Source organism: Aquarana catesbeiana, linkage group LG04, assembly GCF_042186555.1.
Source record: "Aquarana catesbeiana isolate 2022-GZ linkage group LG04, ASM4218655v1, whole genome shotgun sequence".
In the NCBI taxonomy this organism is placed as follows: domain Eukaryota; kingdom Metazoa; phylum Chordata; class Amphibia; order Anura; family Ranidae; genus Aquarana; species Aquarana catesbeiana.
This window is the reverse complement of record NC_133327.1, coordinates 509280959-509298566: the sequence shown is the minus strand read 5'-3', so window position 1 is coordinate 509298566 and position 17608 is coordinate 509280959.

Sequence of the window (17608 nt, the reverse complement as noted above, 5' to 3'; positions counted from 1 at the left end):
AACTTCTAGGGTAGAACAGTTGGTACTGCCTGCATGATGGAAGCGAAGAAGGACATTCATGTTTAATGCTGCTGCATATCCAAACCACGAGAGCTGCTTGAGGTTCTATGCTTTAGGTCTTCTTGAATCCGGTGCACTAGGCAGGTGAAGTTTTGAGCGTAAAGTTGAGACGCTGGCAGGGAGCGCAATCCACAAGTACGTTATTGCATTGTTTAGCCAAGTAAAGGGAAAAGAACATTTACAGTGGGCTGAAGCGTCATACGGCGGGAGCCTCCCATTGAGGCGGATCGTTGGCGTTTTTTTTTTTTTTTTATTATTTTTCGGTCCGTCAGCGGAGCGATAGAAGAAGATGAATGGACTTTGTGGGACATTTTTATTTTTTAATAAAGGACTTGTCCCAAGCTGTGTCTTGTTTTTTTTAACATTGACACTTTTTTTGTGAAATGGTAGGGGTACAATGTACCCGTTACCATTTCACATGGGGGGATCTGGGGGTCCCCTTGTTAAAGGGGGCTTCCAGATTCTGTTAAGCCCCCCGCCCGCAGGCCCCCACAACCACCGGGCAAGGGTTGTGGGGATGAGGCTCTTGTCCCCATCAACATGGAGCCCCCCAAAGCACCCACCCCATGTTGAGGGAATGTGGCCTGGTATGATTCAGGAGGGGGGGTGCACTCTTGTCCCCCCCTCTTTTCCTGCGGCCTGCCAGATTGCGTGCTCAGATAAGGGTCTGGTATGGTTTTTTCGGAGGCCCCTACGCCATTTTTTAAAAAATTTTGATGCAGGGTTCGCCTTAAAATCCATACCAGACCTGTTTTGCCGTCGGAATAAACTCCGAAGGTTTCTCCGATGGAATTTGACGGAATTCCATTCAAGCGGTCTTGCCTACACACGGTCAACCCAAAGTCCGACCAAAGTACGACCGTCCAGAACGCGGTGACTTACAGCACGTACGACGGGACTAGAAAAAGGAAGTTCAATAGCCAGTAGCCAATAGCTTCCGTCTCCTACTTGCTTCAGAGCAAGCGTCGTTTTTGGTCCGTCGGAGCATCATACAGACGAGCGGTTTTCCCGATAGGAATTGGTTCCGTCGGAAATATTTAGAACATGTTCTGTTTCTAAGTCCATCAGAATTTTAGAAAAAAAAAGTCCAATGAGGCACACACATGATCGGAATAGATGATGAAGAGCTTCCGTCTGACTTTTTCTGTCAGACATTCCGCTCATGTGTACGCGGCTTTAGATACAGCTTCCTATGGGAGAAGGTGGTCACACACATATGGAATGGTAATCCATACCCAGATTCATCAATCCAGTCCCTTACGCATCGTATGGACTGCCTTGAATGGGCAAGTATATTTGTACTGGATTGAATCATACTACACATAATACAAAGAGAATCCTGTCTACAAAAATACGTTCACCAGAGTTCCTATACAGTGAGTACACCCCCTCACATTTTTGTAAATATTTTATGGTGTTGAGTGTACAGCTTATATAACAGTGTCAATTTTCTGTCCCCTCAAAATAACTCAACACACAGCTATTAATGTCTAAACCACTGGCAACAAAAGTGAGTACACCCCTAACTGAACATGTCCAAATTGGGCCCAAAGTGTCAATATTTTGTGTGGCTACCATTATTTTGGACATGGAGTTCACCAGAGCTTCACAGGTTGCCACTGGAGTCCTCTTCCACTCCTCCATGACGACATCAGGGAGCTGGTGGATGTTAGAGACCTTGCGCTCCTCCACCTTCCGTTTGAGGATGCCTCACAGATGCTCAATAGGGTTTAGGTCTGGAGACATGCTTGGCCAGTCCATCACCTTTGCCCTCAGCTTCTTTAGCAAGGCAGTGGTCGTCTTGGAGGTGTGTTTGGGGTCGTTATCAAGTTGGAATATTGCCCTGCGCCCAGTCTCCGAAGGGAGGGGATCATACTCTGCTTCAGTATGTCACAGTACATGGTGGCATTCATGGTTCCCTCAATGAACTGTAGCTCCCCAGTGCTGGCAGCACTCATGCAGCACCAGATTATGACACTCCCACCACCATGCTTGACCGTAGGCAAGACACACTTGTCTTTGTATGCCTCACCTGGTTGCCGCCACACATGCTTGACACCATCTGAACCAAAATAAGTTTATCTTGGTCACATCAGACCATAGGACATGGTTCCAGTAATCCATGTCCTTAGTCTGCTTGTCTTCAGCAAACTGTTTGTGGGCTTTCTTGTGCATCATCTTTAGAAGAGGCTTACTTCTGGGAAGACAGCCATGCAGACCAATTTGATGCAGTGTGCGGCGTATGGTCTGAGCACTGACAGGCTGACCCCCCACTCTTTACCCTCTGCAGCAATGTTGGCAGCACTCATATGTTTATTTTCCCAAAGACAACCTCTGGATATGATGCTGAGCACATGCACTCAAGTTTTTTGGTCGACCATGGCGAGGCCTGTTCTGAGTGGAACTTGTCCTGTTAAACTGCTGTATGTTCTTGGCCACCGTGCTGCAGCTCAATTTCAGGTTCTTGGCAATCTTCCTATAGCCCAGGCCATTTTTATGTAGAGCAACAATTCTTTTTTTCAGATCCTCAGAAAGTTCTTTGCCATGAGGTGCCATGTTGAACCTCCAGTGACCACTATGAGAGAGTGAGAGAGATAACACCAAATTTAACACAGCTGCTCCCCATTCACACCTGAGACCTTGTGACACTAACAAGTCACATGACACCAGGGAGGGAAAATGGCTAAATGGGCCCAATTTGGACATTTTCACTTAGGGGTGTGCTCACTTTTGTTGCCAGTGGTTTAGACATTAATGGCTGTGTGTTGAATTATTTTGAGGGGGCAGTAAATTTACACTGTGCTACAATGTACAGTAGTGAGTGTTAAGCTTGTATAAAAGTTTAATTTCTTCAGTGTTGTCAGATAAAAAGATATAATAAAATATTTACAAAAATGTGAGGGGTGTACTCACTTTTGTGAGATACTGTACATATGGATACATAAGAGCAAGGCACAATTTATGGGGAAAAAAGAGGAGCGGTGTTTGTGGTTGTTCGTTTTTAGTTCCCATGGGCAAGTGCTTTTATACCTGTGTTTTTCTTTTGATTTATTTGAATAAAATTATTTTGTAATTTGCATATCACATTTACATGTGTGTATTTGGAATATTCATAATTGTTATGTCCCACCAGACTGATTTGGGGCGCTCTGTCGAGTCTAATTGAGAGCTGATTCTCAAATTTTCGGAAATTCTGATCGTGTGTACACAATTCCAATGCACAAAATTCTACGCATGCTCGGGAATCAAGCAGAAGAGCCGCACTGGCTATTGAACTTCATTTTTTTCAGCTCGTTGTACATCACCGCGTTCTTCACGTTCGGAATTTCCGCCAACATTTGTGCAACCGTGTGTATGCAAGACAAGTTTGAGCCAACATCTGTCGGAAATAAATCCAGGATTTTGTTGTCGAAATGTCCGATCGTGTGTACGTGACATTAGAGTACTTTCACACTGGCAGCGCCGGCCGATAGCAGTAAAGCGCTGCTCGCTTTTTGCAGCGCTTTAGCTCTATTTTTGTTGTTTTTCGTCTGCTAGCGGGGCGGGTTTTACCCAAAATAGAGGATAAAAATTCCTGTTTTGTGGCACTTTCAAAACGCTTTTCAGGCGCTTTGGAAGTTCTGTCCATACATTGCAATGGGCAGGACGTTTTGGGAGCGCTAAATACATCGCTCCCAACCCTCCCCAAAGATGCTGCTTGCAGGACTTTTCATAACGTCCTGCAACGCACCGCCCCAGTGTGAAAAGACACATTGCAGTGAATGGAAGGTAGTTTTCAGGCGCTTTGCAGAGGCTATTTCTAGCGCTAAAGTGCCTGAAAACCGCCCCAGTGTGAAAGGGGTCTTAGCCAGGTTTTTTTCTTTTTTGTTTCCCCAATTAGTCAGTTGTCGAACCACAGGTCCATTAGTCAAGAGTACTGGAAAACTTTTCAAAAGGCAAACACTGTGCAAAAATGTTTTTGTTATTCAGTTTTAAAGTAGAATTAGAAGTGGAAAATTGTCTCATTTAAATATATTTCTCAGTATCCACAAAGATTTAAATCTACTTTGCATGCACCAAATCCCTCTAGAAACCCAGAAATCACAGTGGTGACATCAGTATGCTGCACATAGCCTGTGCAGAGAATAGAGCTGTGGGTGGGAACTTGTAATTGCAAGCCAGCCCACTACAAGCTGCCTATAGTAAACAACAGTGGGTGGATACAAGACCAGTAACCCTGCAGAAGCAGCAGGTCTTTACTACAGGAAGTTTCTGTGCAAAGGCAAAGTTTTACATCAGATTCACTGCATAGATCTGGAGAAATACACAAAGCAAGCCAAGATACTATTTAAGTAAGAATACACTGGCCTCTTGTATTTAGACAATATTTTCTTGTCCTTCAGCTTTAATATGTCAATACAGTATGTCATTCTCAAATATAATAAGAGCATATACCAGATGTAGAGAAACAACACTGGAAAGGAGGATTAGAGACTGTAGGATACTATAGTTGCTAAACTCCACAAAAGGTACAGCCTCCAACTGAAGCACACATTTGGCTCAGCTCCTCAGTTTTTTAGTCTTAGCAAAAGCTGTTGCTTTTGTGAGCTTCACATAGCTGGTATGGATAGCTACTTGCACGTAAGTCAAGTATGAAAAAAAAAAAAAAAAAAAAAAACCTGGTGTAAGGAGTTCAAAACAAACAACAACAAAAATGCAAGAATATGTATTTTCTTCATAAAGAGATGAAGTCAAAAGAGCATATTATAAGTTAAAGTGGTCCTAATAGCTAGATATTTTTAACTTTAATGCATTCCCTGCATTATTTTAAACAATGTCCCAATAGTATCCCCCTCCCCCTCAAAATACTTACCAGAGTCCTCAATTGATCCAGCACTGTGCCTGTTTGTAGCGGCTCTCTTCCCTCTCCCCACTCTCACAGGCTTTGCTGAGGTAGTGGGAGCCATTAGCTCTTGTTGCTGCTAATCCATTCATGTGAGAAGAGAGCAGAGGGGGGCCAAGCCATGCTGTGTGTATCAATGGACACACAAAGCCCGGCTCAGGGTTGAGCATGCAGGTGCGTCACCATAGAAGTGGCTTCCTATGTGGGTGCACCAAGAAGAGGAGGGGCCTAAAACATCAGTGGGGGACCCCAGAAGATGCGATTTGGGGCTGCTATGTGCAATCATTGCACAGAGCAAGTGTCGTATATTTCTCTCTATAAGACACACCTAGATTTTAGAGGAGGAAAACAAGAAAAGAAATATTCTGAACCAAATGGTGTATTAAAATATTTAACATTATACTGCTAATATAGGTGGGTGGTAGACACACAGCAATACCACCCCCCCCCTATCAAATCAGCTCAGCTACACTATACCTGGGTGGTGGTGGTGGACACAGCAACCTCCCCCCTTCCCAGATCAGCTCAGGACACAAACACCCCTTCAGCCTCTTCTCACACCAGCTCAGGTGACTGGACAGTGGATCAGGCCACGGTGTCGGGGGTGTTCCAGCTGAAAAAAAACCTAAAACAAAATAGAAAGGGAGCAGCCAGGGCTCTCGCCGCTCTCAGGATGGTGTCACCTCTGGCGGGTGTCACCAGACCTGGGGCGGACCGCCCCCATGCTCCCACCTTGGTACGCCCCTGCCAGGATGCGCCTCACATCCTGTCTTCCTCTCTCCTCCACAGAGAAGCCGTCAGAGGTGACACCATGGCATAAGGGGGTGGGGGGTGGCGGCGACGACGGGAGGGGGGGGCTGGTCAGTATTCACTCCATAAAACGCACAGACATTTCCCCCCCATTTTTTTGGGGGAAAAAAAATGCTTCTAATGGAGCAAAAAATACTGTAAATAATATATATGCAACTGCTTTAACCACTTCAGCCCCGGAAGGTTTTACCCACTTTCTGACCAGGCCTTTTTTTGTGATACGGCGCTGAGCTGCTTTAACTGACAATTGCACGGTCGCGCAGCGCTGTACCCAAAAAAATTGGTGTTTTTTTTTTTTTTTTTTTTTTTTTTTACACAAATAGAACTTTATTTTGGTGGTATCTGATGACCTCTGTGGTTTTTATTTTTTGCTCTATAAACAAAAAGTGAGTGACAATTTTGAATAAAAAACTATGGGGGTTATTTACGAAAGGCAAATCCACTTTGCACTGCAAGTGCCCTTGAAAGTGCACTTGGAAAGGCAGTCGCTCTCAATCTAAGGGGTAGATCTGAAATGAGTGGAAGCTCTGCTGATTTTATCATCCAATCATGCACAAGCTAAAATGCTGTTTTTTTATTTTCCTTGCATGTCCCCCTCGGATCTACAGCGACTTTACTTCCAAGTGCACTTGCAGTGCAAAGTGGATTTTCCTTTAGTAAATAACCCCCTCTATTCCTTACTTTCTACTATAAAATATTATCAATAAAAAATTTGTAAAAATCTAAATTTTTTCATCAGTTTAGGTCAATATGTATTCTGCTACATATTTTTGGTAAAAAAAATCCCAAAAAGCATTTATTGATTGGTTTGCGCAAAATTTATCGAGTCTACAAACTATGGGTTTGATTTATGGCAATTTTTATTTTATGTTTTACTAGTACTGGTGGTGATCAGCGATTTTTAGCGAGACTGTGACATTGTAGCAGACAAATCTGACCCTAAGTGACACTTTTTTGGGACCAGTGACACCAATACAGTGATCGGTGCAAAAAAAAAAAAAAACGCACTGAGCCCTGTATAAATGACACTGGCAGGGAAGGGGTTAACACTAGGGGGCAATCAAGGGGTTAAGTGTGTCCTAGGGAGGTGCTTTCTAACTGTGGGGGGGGGGGTGTTACACTGGAGGAAAACAGAGATAATGTTTCAGCTTAGCTGAAACATTAGAGCTCTCTTTTCCTCACTGACAGATCAGCGGTGTGCCTTGTTTACATAGGCACACCGCTGCTCCGGGTCACCTATGAACGATCACCGGACCTGCTGATTGGACACAGCGGGAGCTAATCACAGTGAAAGCGGCGCTCCCCCTACACCGTGTGCACAAAGTCACGTACAGGTATGTGATTTCGCGCAGCCAGGCCCCCCTGCTGCAGTATATGTACGGTGGGTGGTCCAGAGGCGGTTAAAGCAGAGCTCCAGCCACAAATAAAAAGATAAAAATGACTAGATCTTTAAAAGATAATATAACAAATCCAGCTTTTGCTGCAATATTCAATTTCAATACTGTTTTCCCCACAGTACTTTTTCCTGTCGCTGGATGCCCTGAGTTTGATAGCCATTATCATTCAACCTATTTTCTCAAATCATTTTGAATCTGTCCTAGCCTGTGACTGGACGGTGAAAGGAGAAGCAGCACAGTGATGTGCTCATCTCTCCACTTTCTCTTCCTATCAGCATTCTTCTTGTCAGCACACAAACTGTGATTGGCACATTGTGCTGTTCTTTTACTCACACTCCTGCTATGCTGTACATGGACTGCAAAAGGCTTATGCCGGGTCAAATCTGAGTCCTTACACCGCATTCAATTTAAACAATTCATGATGTAGCAATGATCATAGAGCTGCTATAATTTGTGTATTTATCTTAAAACTCTAGGCAGATATTAAAGATGTATCATTTTCATTTTAACTTATCACTGAAGATAAGTTTTTATAGTTCACTAAAGAATTTGAGCAATTAAATTAGTATATATTTTATCATTATTTTGCATAATGTGTAAAACCCCTATGAAGTGAAAGTAGCAAATTTCCAAACCTGCTGCAACATAAGAGAGAGGAGAGACAAGAGAAGGAATTATTGCTGCAAAACTATCAATAATGTTTATTTATACAGAAGATAACAAATTACAAACGTTGACTGTCCCCTATTACTCAAACGTGTAATTAAAACATGAATAACAATGTTGTCCTATTTCAAAAAGCTAACACACACCCCTGCATTAATCAGTAACTCAAACCAGAACACCCAAACCACAAGGTGAGTGATGATACATGCATTGACGTTGTATTATTCTTAGTTCTTGGGATATAGTAAAGACTTCCCAAGAACTGAGTGATTCTGTTTGCCCCAGACATATATTGTCCATGGGTGATTTGTACAACATGCATAAGGTACTGGTAAAGTTCAACAGCCACTGCATGGACCATAATATACTGTTCTTTAAATAATCCCATGGTTGAACAGTGATTGTGAACAGTATTGCAGTGATCATACATCACGGTGTATTTCAGCACCACCTGTCTATAGCCATAGCATAATCTCAAATTCTTCCATCCATAATAATTTCAGAACCATAAAGCTAAATTATCAATTGGTGTGGTAACCAGTCATGCGGTCACCAGGTCAGCTATGCCATAGTGATCGAACAACGACTGGCCACTGTATATATACGTCATTACTTTAAAGATGGATATCTCGGTAACGGCAGCAGCTGCTGCCACAACCGAGGTATCCATCTTTAGGGCCGGCGTTTCTGTACACGATAATGGTGGTCTCTGCGGCGGGTTCACCGCGAGATCACCGCTATCTGCGGCGGGAGAGGTGCCACCCCCCCTCCCGCCGCTCTACTGCGCCCTCCGCCGCTTACCGGAGCCGTCGGTAGCGGCGGAGGCGATCGGGTCCTTTCTCTTCCTCAGTATAGAGACGAGTGAGGCTAAGATGGCACCCACCCTTCTCTATACCATAGGACGGCCGGAGAGACGTCATTACGTCAGCTCCGTCCACTTCTCTTAAAGGCACATTTTTTTTTGTGTCATTTTTTTTAAACGACTTTTTTTTTTTCATTAAAGTCTAAATATGAGATCTGAGGACTTTTTGACCCCAGATCTCATATTTAAGAGGACCTGTCATGTTTTTTTCTATTACAAGGGATGTTTACACAGTGAAAAAATAAATAAAATAAAGTAAAATAAATTTAAAAAAAGCGAACGCATACGTGAGTAGCGCCCGCATATGAAAACGGTGGTCAAACCACACATGTGAGGTGTCACCGCGACCAGTAGAGCGAGAGCAATAATTCTAGCCCTAGACCTCCTCTGTAACGCAAAACATGCAATCTGTAGAATTTTTTAAACATCGCCTATGGAGATTTTTAAGGGTAAAAGTTTGACGCCATTCCAGGAGCGGGCGCAATTTTGAAGCGTGACATGTTGGGTATCATTTTACTTGGCGTACCATTATATTTCACAATATAAAAAAAAAAATTGGGCTAACTTTACTGTTGTCTTATTTTTTTATTCAAAAAAGTGATTTTTTTCCAAAAAAAGTGCTTATAAGACTGCTTATAAGACTGCTGCGCAAATACGGTGCAAAAAAAAAAGTATTGCAATGACCGCCATTTTATTCTCTAGGGTGTTAGAAAAAAAACAATATATAATGTCTGGGGGTTCTAAGTAATTTTCTAGCAAAAAAAACTGTTTTAAACATGTAAACATCTAAAATCCAAAATGAGGCTGGTCCTTAAGTGGTTAAAAATGAAGCCATGCCAGTAAAAGCTGACACAGTATTCTATTCTAAGTGCAAACTGAAAACACAGGTTTACTTTTTAAATGTAAAAAATAAAATATATATTGTGACAAACAGCCCCTGTCGATTACTGATGGTGTATATCTGCTACATAGAATCTTGAGATTCTTAAGGTAAAAGGGTGGCAGTGAGAGGTCTGTAGGCAGCAAGGGGTTAAGCACTGACCATACCTTTCTCCCCACCTGGGGTATAATTTTGACTTACCTGAGTTTAATCGGTGGTGGTGAGAGAGAAGGAGGGAGGCTGTGAGGGAACATGCCTGCAGGACTGAAACAGACTCGGTGAGGTCTATTTATTAGCCAGGAGGCTTACATTTTGTTTTGATGGACTTTTGCTTTGATGTTTTCTACCCGCTGACCAAATAAACATGGGCAGGAAGCCCTTAACTGTGCACATAGCTGGATTACCTCTCTGAGAACTCTCTACTTGAAGCTAATTGCTCACTATACACACACACACACACACACACACACACACACACACACTAGGGTTGCCACCTCATCCCTTTAAAACCGAACACATATTAATTACACAGGTTATGTGGCTGATTAAGATGGTAATTAAACTCACTTGGTGACTTATCTGCATTAAATTAGCCTCAGAACCCGTGTAATTCATATGTGTTCAGGTTTAAAGGAATGAGGTGGCAACTCTAATATATACATATGTAGTGATGTGATCATTTCTTTGCCCATTTACCAAGTGTATACTCTTGTTATGCAGTGTTTGTTTGCCCTTTTCCAATATAGATGCTGTGCTCTCTCTCTCACCAAAAATGAGGTCATGAAGAAGAGCAGAGGTTTTCTGGGTAAGTGGGTGGAGAGACGGACATGTGACAGAAGGAGAAGAGTGAATTCCTGCTAAGAAAGAACAGACTGTAAGTGCTGCAGCTTCACCACACTGAGACATACATAGAGACTGTTAATAATTTCATGTTTCTGTTTGGAAAATACCTTTTGTTGGATGGGTCACTGAATGTTATTTCTTCAATACATGGACTTTCAAATACAATGCTGTGTGGATTACTGTCTATGTGGAGATATATTTCTCACTTGGGATTTCACTTGCTATTCACAAGCCCCAATTAAATGTAGGCACTGCCCCTAAATACTATACAAGTGACGCCATCATACCTCAGTAGCCGCAAAGAGACACATATATATATATATATATATATATATATATATATATATATATATATATATATATATATATATATATATATATATATATATATATATAGTGTGTGTGTAGTACCCTCTACTAATAGGCAGGTGCTAGTAATAATTTTTTTTACTAGGTACTGTCTGCACAGGCAAAGTTAGGCAGGCCTATGCTGCAAGCTAGGCCTGTCTGTTTTGATCTGGGGGCTGGGAGTGGTCATGGGGTGTAGCAGTGGGTGTAAGCACCTGTGCTCCAGTTCTGTGGCGCCTCCCCTGCTTCCAGGGAGAATATTCTGGAAGAGGCGCTGTGTCTAAACTGGAGTGGCAGGCAGCTCATGTGGGAGCCCTGACCAATCCCCATCTGCTATTGGCAGGGGGCGGGCCTTCTGTATAAGCTGAGGTAACATGCCACTCCGGGGAGATGTCGGCTGAGTGACGTGAGGAATGGAATACTAGGCAGCAGCAGGAGGGCACCCCCATCTGGGGGGGTGTACCGATCGCAGGAGGAGGCCCAGGGAGAGCTGTGAAGGAACTTTGCCTCTACACGGCATTGTCTTTGTCATCACAGTCGGTGATAAAGAACTCCTGGAGCAGAGAAGCAGGTAAAGCTGTCGGAACGTATGGTCCGGTCAAGTTCCTCATCAAGGACTCAGGGCAGTGAAAGGTCGGTGAGTGTTACCACAGTGGAGGGCTGGATGTGCCAGGAAGTCTGTGAGGGAACTTTGCTTCTACGCAGTCATTAGCAAAGTCTTCATCATTTACACAGTGAATGATGGGGAGCCCTGGATCAGATGAGAGACTCTGGGGATCTGTGTCAAATCGATGTGGCCTGAGGGGACAGGATTCGCAAGTTGGGCTGGCTGGGAACAGTAGTCCACCATCCATGAGAAAGCTTTTAAACTATCGGTCTCCATGGAGAGGTACTGCAGGCCTCAGGCCTAGTTGCAGCGAGCAACCAGAGCCTATTTAAGGGCTCATTCAGAGTGGGTCCTTCTTACCCAAACAAGAAGATGTGACATTACTTTACCTCAGTATTAATAAGTTTGTGCAGGAGCAAATCAGTTTGTGCATCAGGAAATAAGTTTGTGCAGGAGGAAAAGAAGTTCTGGGACCATCACTTTTACACGGTCAAGAGTGATGTCCTCATCCTTTACATGGTAATGGATGGGGAATTCTTGGAAGGAATAGTCTGCAGGAGTTAAGCAGAGGAGGAGCAACAGTCTGCATGGAGATGCAGGGAGAGATCATACTCATAATATATGCACATCACCTCTTCTAGATCTAACTATGCGCTATTGTGCTTAATCTTTAAAATATGACGGCAATTAAAAGATTCTATGGGCATCCCATATACCCTTTCCTCCATCCAAGTTGTACCCCCCAATAAAACAACAAAAACAAAACCAGCAAAAGACTGTTCATTGTCTCTGTAAGTCATGTATGAAGTCTGGCAGCGGGGTGAATTGCTGGATTGTCTGTTACTAGTGGCAACTACACCGCTACATATACACACACAATCTCACAAAAGTGAGTACACCCCTCACATTTTTAAAAATATTTTATTATATCTTTTCTTGTGACAACACTGAAGAAATGATACTTTGCTACAATGTAAAGTAGTGAGTGTACAGCTTGTATAACAGTGTAAGCTTGCTGTCCCCTCAAAATAACTCAACACACAGCCATTAATGTCTAAACCACTGGCAACAAAATTGAGTACACTCCTAAGTGAAAATGTCCGAATTGGGCCCAATTAGTCATTTCCCTCCCCGGTGTCATGTGACTTTTTAGTGTTACAAGGTCTCAGGTGTGAATGGGGAGCAGGTGTGTTAAATTTGGTGTTATCACTTGCACTCTCTCATACTGGTCACTGGAGGTTCAACATGGCACCTCATGGCAAAGAACTCTCTGAGGATCTGAAAAAATGGATTTTTAAAACAGCTTACCTGTAAAATCCTTTTCTTGGAGTACATCACGGGACACAGAGCACCATAATAATGACTATCTGGGTTATATGCTACCTTTAGGTGATTGGACACTGGCAACCAATAGTAAGAAGGTTCCTCCCATATAACCCCACCCATACAGGAAGTACCTTTAGTTTTGTAGCAAGCAATGAAGATCCCAGAAAAGAAGGGAGGGACTTCTGTGTCCCGTGATGTACTCCAAGAAAAGGATTTTACAGGTAAGCTGTTTTAAAAATCCATTTTTTCAGATCCTCAGAGAGTTCTTTGCCATGAGGTGCCATGTTGAACCTCCAGTGACCAGTATGAGAGAAAAATCAATTTTTCTTTATCGTACATCACGGGACACAGAGCACCATAGTAATGACTATCTGGGATGTCCTAAAGCAATGCATTTGAGGGGAGGGAACACAGTATTCCAAGATCCCCTTCAGACCCAGGACTTATAAGGCTGCCTGCAGCACGCTGTGGCCAAAAACAGTCTCTTTTGAGATCTAACGTCCAGCTGATAAAACCTGGTGAACATATGAACTGAAGACCAAGCTGCCGCTTTGCAAACCTGAGCCATAGACACCTATTGGCACACTGCCCATGATGTACTAACTCCTCTAGTAGAGTGAGCTTTGAAATATCGAGGTGGAACCCTGCGTTTCAACTCATAAGCTTGGATAATGAGCTGGCGAATCCACCTAGAGATAGTTGAACTAGTTGCTGCCTGTCCCATCTTAGGACCCTCTGGCAGGACAAAAAAGGGAGTCAGTCTTCCGAACGAGAGCTGACATGTTTAAGTAAACCTTGACCGCTCTCACCACATCCAGTGAGTGAAGTGACTTTGAAAATCGGAAACCACCTTAGGTAAAAAATCTGGACAGGGGTGCATCACCACCTTGTCCTGATGTAAAAATAGAAACAGTTCCTTACATGAAAGGGTGGCCAATTCAGACACCCTTCTAGCCGAAGTTATGGCTACCAGAAAACCCAATTTTCTGGTCAACAGGATTAAAGGGATATGCCTAATTGGTTCAAAGGGTTGAACCTATAGGGCTGATAACACCAAGTTCAAGTCCCAAGGGCTTAAGGGAGGCTTAACCGGCGGTTTTAAGTGCAGTACCCCTTCACAAAGGTTCGCACTAAGGAAAGAGAAGCAATTGGCCTCTGGAAAAAAAACGATAAGGCCGAAATTTGCCCTTTAATGGTTCCTAAAGATAAGTTTAAATCAATTCCTGACTGAAGAAAGGCAAGGATCCTCCCAATCGCATACTTGCGAGGATGCTATCTCTTTTTCTCGCACCAGGAAATATATGATTTCCAAACCCTATGGTAGATACTTCTAGAAATTGGCTTTCTAGTATTAATCAGAGTAGATAAGACAGAACCTCTGATACCATGGTCCTTCAGTATCCTGGTCTCAATAGCCATGCCATCAAATTCAGCGACCGTAAAGAAGGATGGTATATGGGACCTTGAGATAACAGATCTGGACTGTCTGGGAGACATAGCGGGTCCTCTACCGCCATTCTCACAATCTCTGAATACCAGGAACTCCTGGGCCACTTCGGGGCCACCAGAATCACTGTACTCTGTTCCTCCTGTATCCTGCGTAACAGGTGCAGCAGCATCTGGATCGGAGGGAAAGCATAAATCAGGGAATACCTGTCCCAGGGAACTACCAATGCATGCGTTCCGATAGCGAGAGGATATCTGGTCCTGGATACAAACCTGTCCACCTTGGCATTGAATCTGGATGCCAGAAGATCCACATCTGGCACCCCCCAATGCTGGCAGATCTGAAGGAAAACTTCGGGGTAAAGAGACCACTCTCCCGGCAGTAACTGGTAGTCTGTCCGCCAATTGTCCACCCCTGGTATAAAGACTGCTGACAGAAACGGCACATGTCTCTCTGCCCAAGCTAATATGTGATTTACTTCTCTCTGGGCCGCCCAACTCCGGGTGCCCCCTTGGTGGTTGATGTATGCCACCACCGTGGAGTTGTCGGACTGAATCTGGACAGGAAATCTCTGCAGTCTGGACGTCCGAAATAGGAGAGCCAAGCGAGCTGCCCGAATCTCTAGCAGATTGATGGGTAAGGACATCTCTGCCTGAGACCATATTCCCTGGACGGAAGCCTCTTCCAGGACTGTTCCCCAGCGTAGACGACTGGCGTCCGTAGTTACTACCTTCCAGGTTACTGGTGGAAAGGATTTTCCGCCATTCAAGTTGCTGGTCTTTGTCCACCAAGAGAGTTCCCTCTTTATCTTTAGGGATAGAGACATGGGAGGATTCATGGTTTGAATCGACTTGTCCCAGGCTTCCAGGATAGCTTTCTGGAACATCCTGGAGTGAAACTGCGCATAGGGAACTGCGCTGAAGGATGACACCATCTTGCCCAACAGCCGCATGCATAGACGAATCGAAGGACCTTCTACCCCCTTGACTCTCTGAATCAGCTCCACTATAGAGCTGACTCTCAAGGGAGGTAGAATTACCTTTTCTTGGGTTGTGTCCAAGATCAGACCCAGATATGTTAAGGCCTGAGCTGGACAAAGGGCCGATTTGTCCATATTTAGAATCCAGCCTAAAAACCTTAGGAAACGGACCGTAGTCGTAATGTTTTCTACCAAGGTGGAGTAAGCTTGGTCCCTTAACAAGAGGTCATCCAGATATCCTACCACCGAGATCTTTTGGGACCTTAGGCAAGCCAACACTGGGGCCAGTACCTTTGTGAAGACCCGAGGGGCCATGGAAGTGCCACAAACTGGAAATGACACCCTTCTACTGCAAATCGCAGGAATCTTTGATGTGGACCAAAAATCGGTACATGCAGGTGTGCGTCCTTGATGTCTATGGACGCTAAACAATCTCCTTTTCTCAAGGATGCGATTACTGAACGAACCGACTCCATCCGGAAAGTTCGGACGTTTAGAAAGGAATTGAGGGATTTGAGGTCCAAGATGGGCCTTACCTCTCCATTTGGCTTCGGCACTGTAAATAGGTTCGAGTAGAACCCCTTGAATCTTTCTTTTTGCAGAACCTTGACGATTACCTTCTACTTTTCCAGCTGTTCTAAAGCCAGGAATAGGCCCCTCTTTTTCTCCGGGTCTGATGGAACCCTGGATACCACATATCGAGTTGGGGGAAAATCCTGAAATTCTGTTTTGTAACCTTGAGATATGGTGGAAATAACCCACCTGTCCTGAACCAATTTTCCCCAAGCATCTGCGAACCACCGCAGTCTGCCCCCCACCCGCAAGAGTGGGGGCGCCCCTTCACAAGGAAGACTTGGAATTGGTTTTGGCTGGTTTGTGGGTCCAAGGTCATTTTTGACCTTGAGGCTTCTTAAAGGTAGGTGGCTGAGGCCGTCGATACCACTTAGGGGAAGAGGCACTTGGCCCAGGAGCGTTGGGAATCTTAAAGGAAGGCTGCTTACCCCTTCTTTTGACCGGAAGCAAGGAGCTTTTCCCTCCTGAGATTTTTTGGATGTATTTGTCCAAATCCTCCCCAAATAGACGCTCACCGTGAAAAGGAAAGGCCGAGAGTAGCCTTTTGCATGGCGTCTCGGCCGACCAATTCTTTAACCACAGTACCCTGCGCATATGGATTGAGAGTAGTGCAAACCGGGACATCTGCTGAATTGAGTCCTTTAATGCATGTACTGCAAAACATAAAGCGCGAGGAAGTTCTGATAGTTCGTCAGAAACTTCCTCTTGAACAGGCAGGTTCCTGACCAATTTTTTAAAACGGTCCTTCACCACCTGACCAATATCGATAGCCGCCACTGCCGGTTGTACTGCTGACCCAGCTACTGAAAAAGAAGCTTTTAGTAAAGATTCCAGCTTTTTATCTGCCGGATCCTTAAATCCCTGGGCATTATCCACTGGGCAGGTCAGACTTTTATGCACTGAAGAAATGGCAGCATCAACCAAAGGTGTATCCCACTTCTTCCTGAATTTTTCCTCCATAGGATATAAAGTCCTGTCCGGGTGGTCCCAGTCTGCGTAAATTACCTGTTCCAATAAAGGATGTAAAGGAAACGCCTGGGAACCTGGTTGAGGACACAAGGACCCTAATGTAGAACAGGAGGACTGGATAAATAATTTTTGAGATTAAGAGGCTGAAATTGGTTCTTCAGAACCTGAATCCCCAGCCGAGGACTGTTCAGCCTCTCCTTCCTCTTTGTCTTTAATGACCTCCTCCTCCAAATCCTCTGCCCATTCTGGATCCAAATCACAGGGACCCATGCCAAAAGAATCCTGGTGCTCAAGTGTTTCACCACTGGGACCAGGCTCAGGGGAGGGAGATCTATGACGTTTCTTCCCTCCCTGTGTTACTGTAGCAATCATTCCTGCTATCTTGCCTTCAAGGACAGCTAGGGCTGATGCTAAATCATCTTTAGTAACATAGGATGATGCAGGGATATTGGTAGTGGCCACTACACCTGACAACTGTAATGGCTCAGCTAGGCCAAATGCCGCAGGTCTTTCAGGGGAGACTGATGCTGCAGTAACCTGAGGCTCATCTCCTGTTTTTGAAGGAGTCCCTTTAACCCCTGGACTTGCCCTGCTCCCCGTACCTCGTTTCCTGGAAGACATTGCTTACAAGTTTGAGGGAAAAAAAAGGCACTCCCTCTGAGTTATCTAGCTGGGTCCAGCGTACAGCCGCCACCACAGCCTTACCAGCCTTCAACCAGTTGCAAATGTCCAAATTTACGCCCAGACCTCTGTGTCCCACTGCACACTAGGCTCTGTTGAGATTAACTGACTAGCAGCAATGAACATGCAGATGCGTAACCTCCCCTTATACCCGTGCGCCGCCCAGTGAAGTACGCCCTGCCATGTTTCTACTGCGCATGCGCACCCTGCATGACGCACACACAGGCACGCCGCGACCTGCGCGGTGACCTCGTGCAGGCACGCGGCGCGCGGCACAC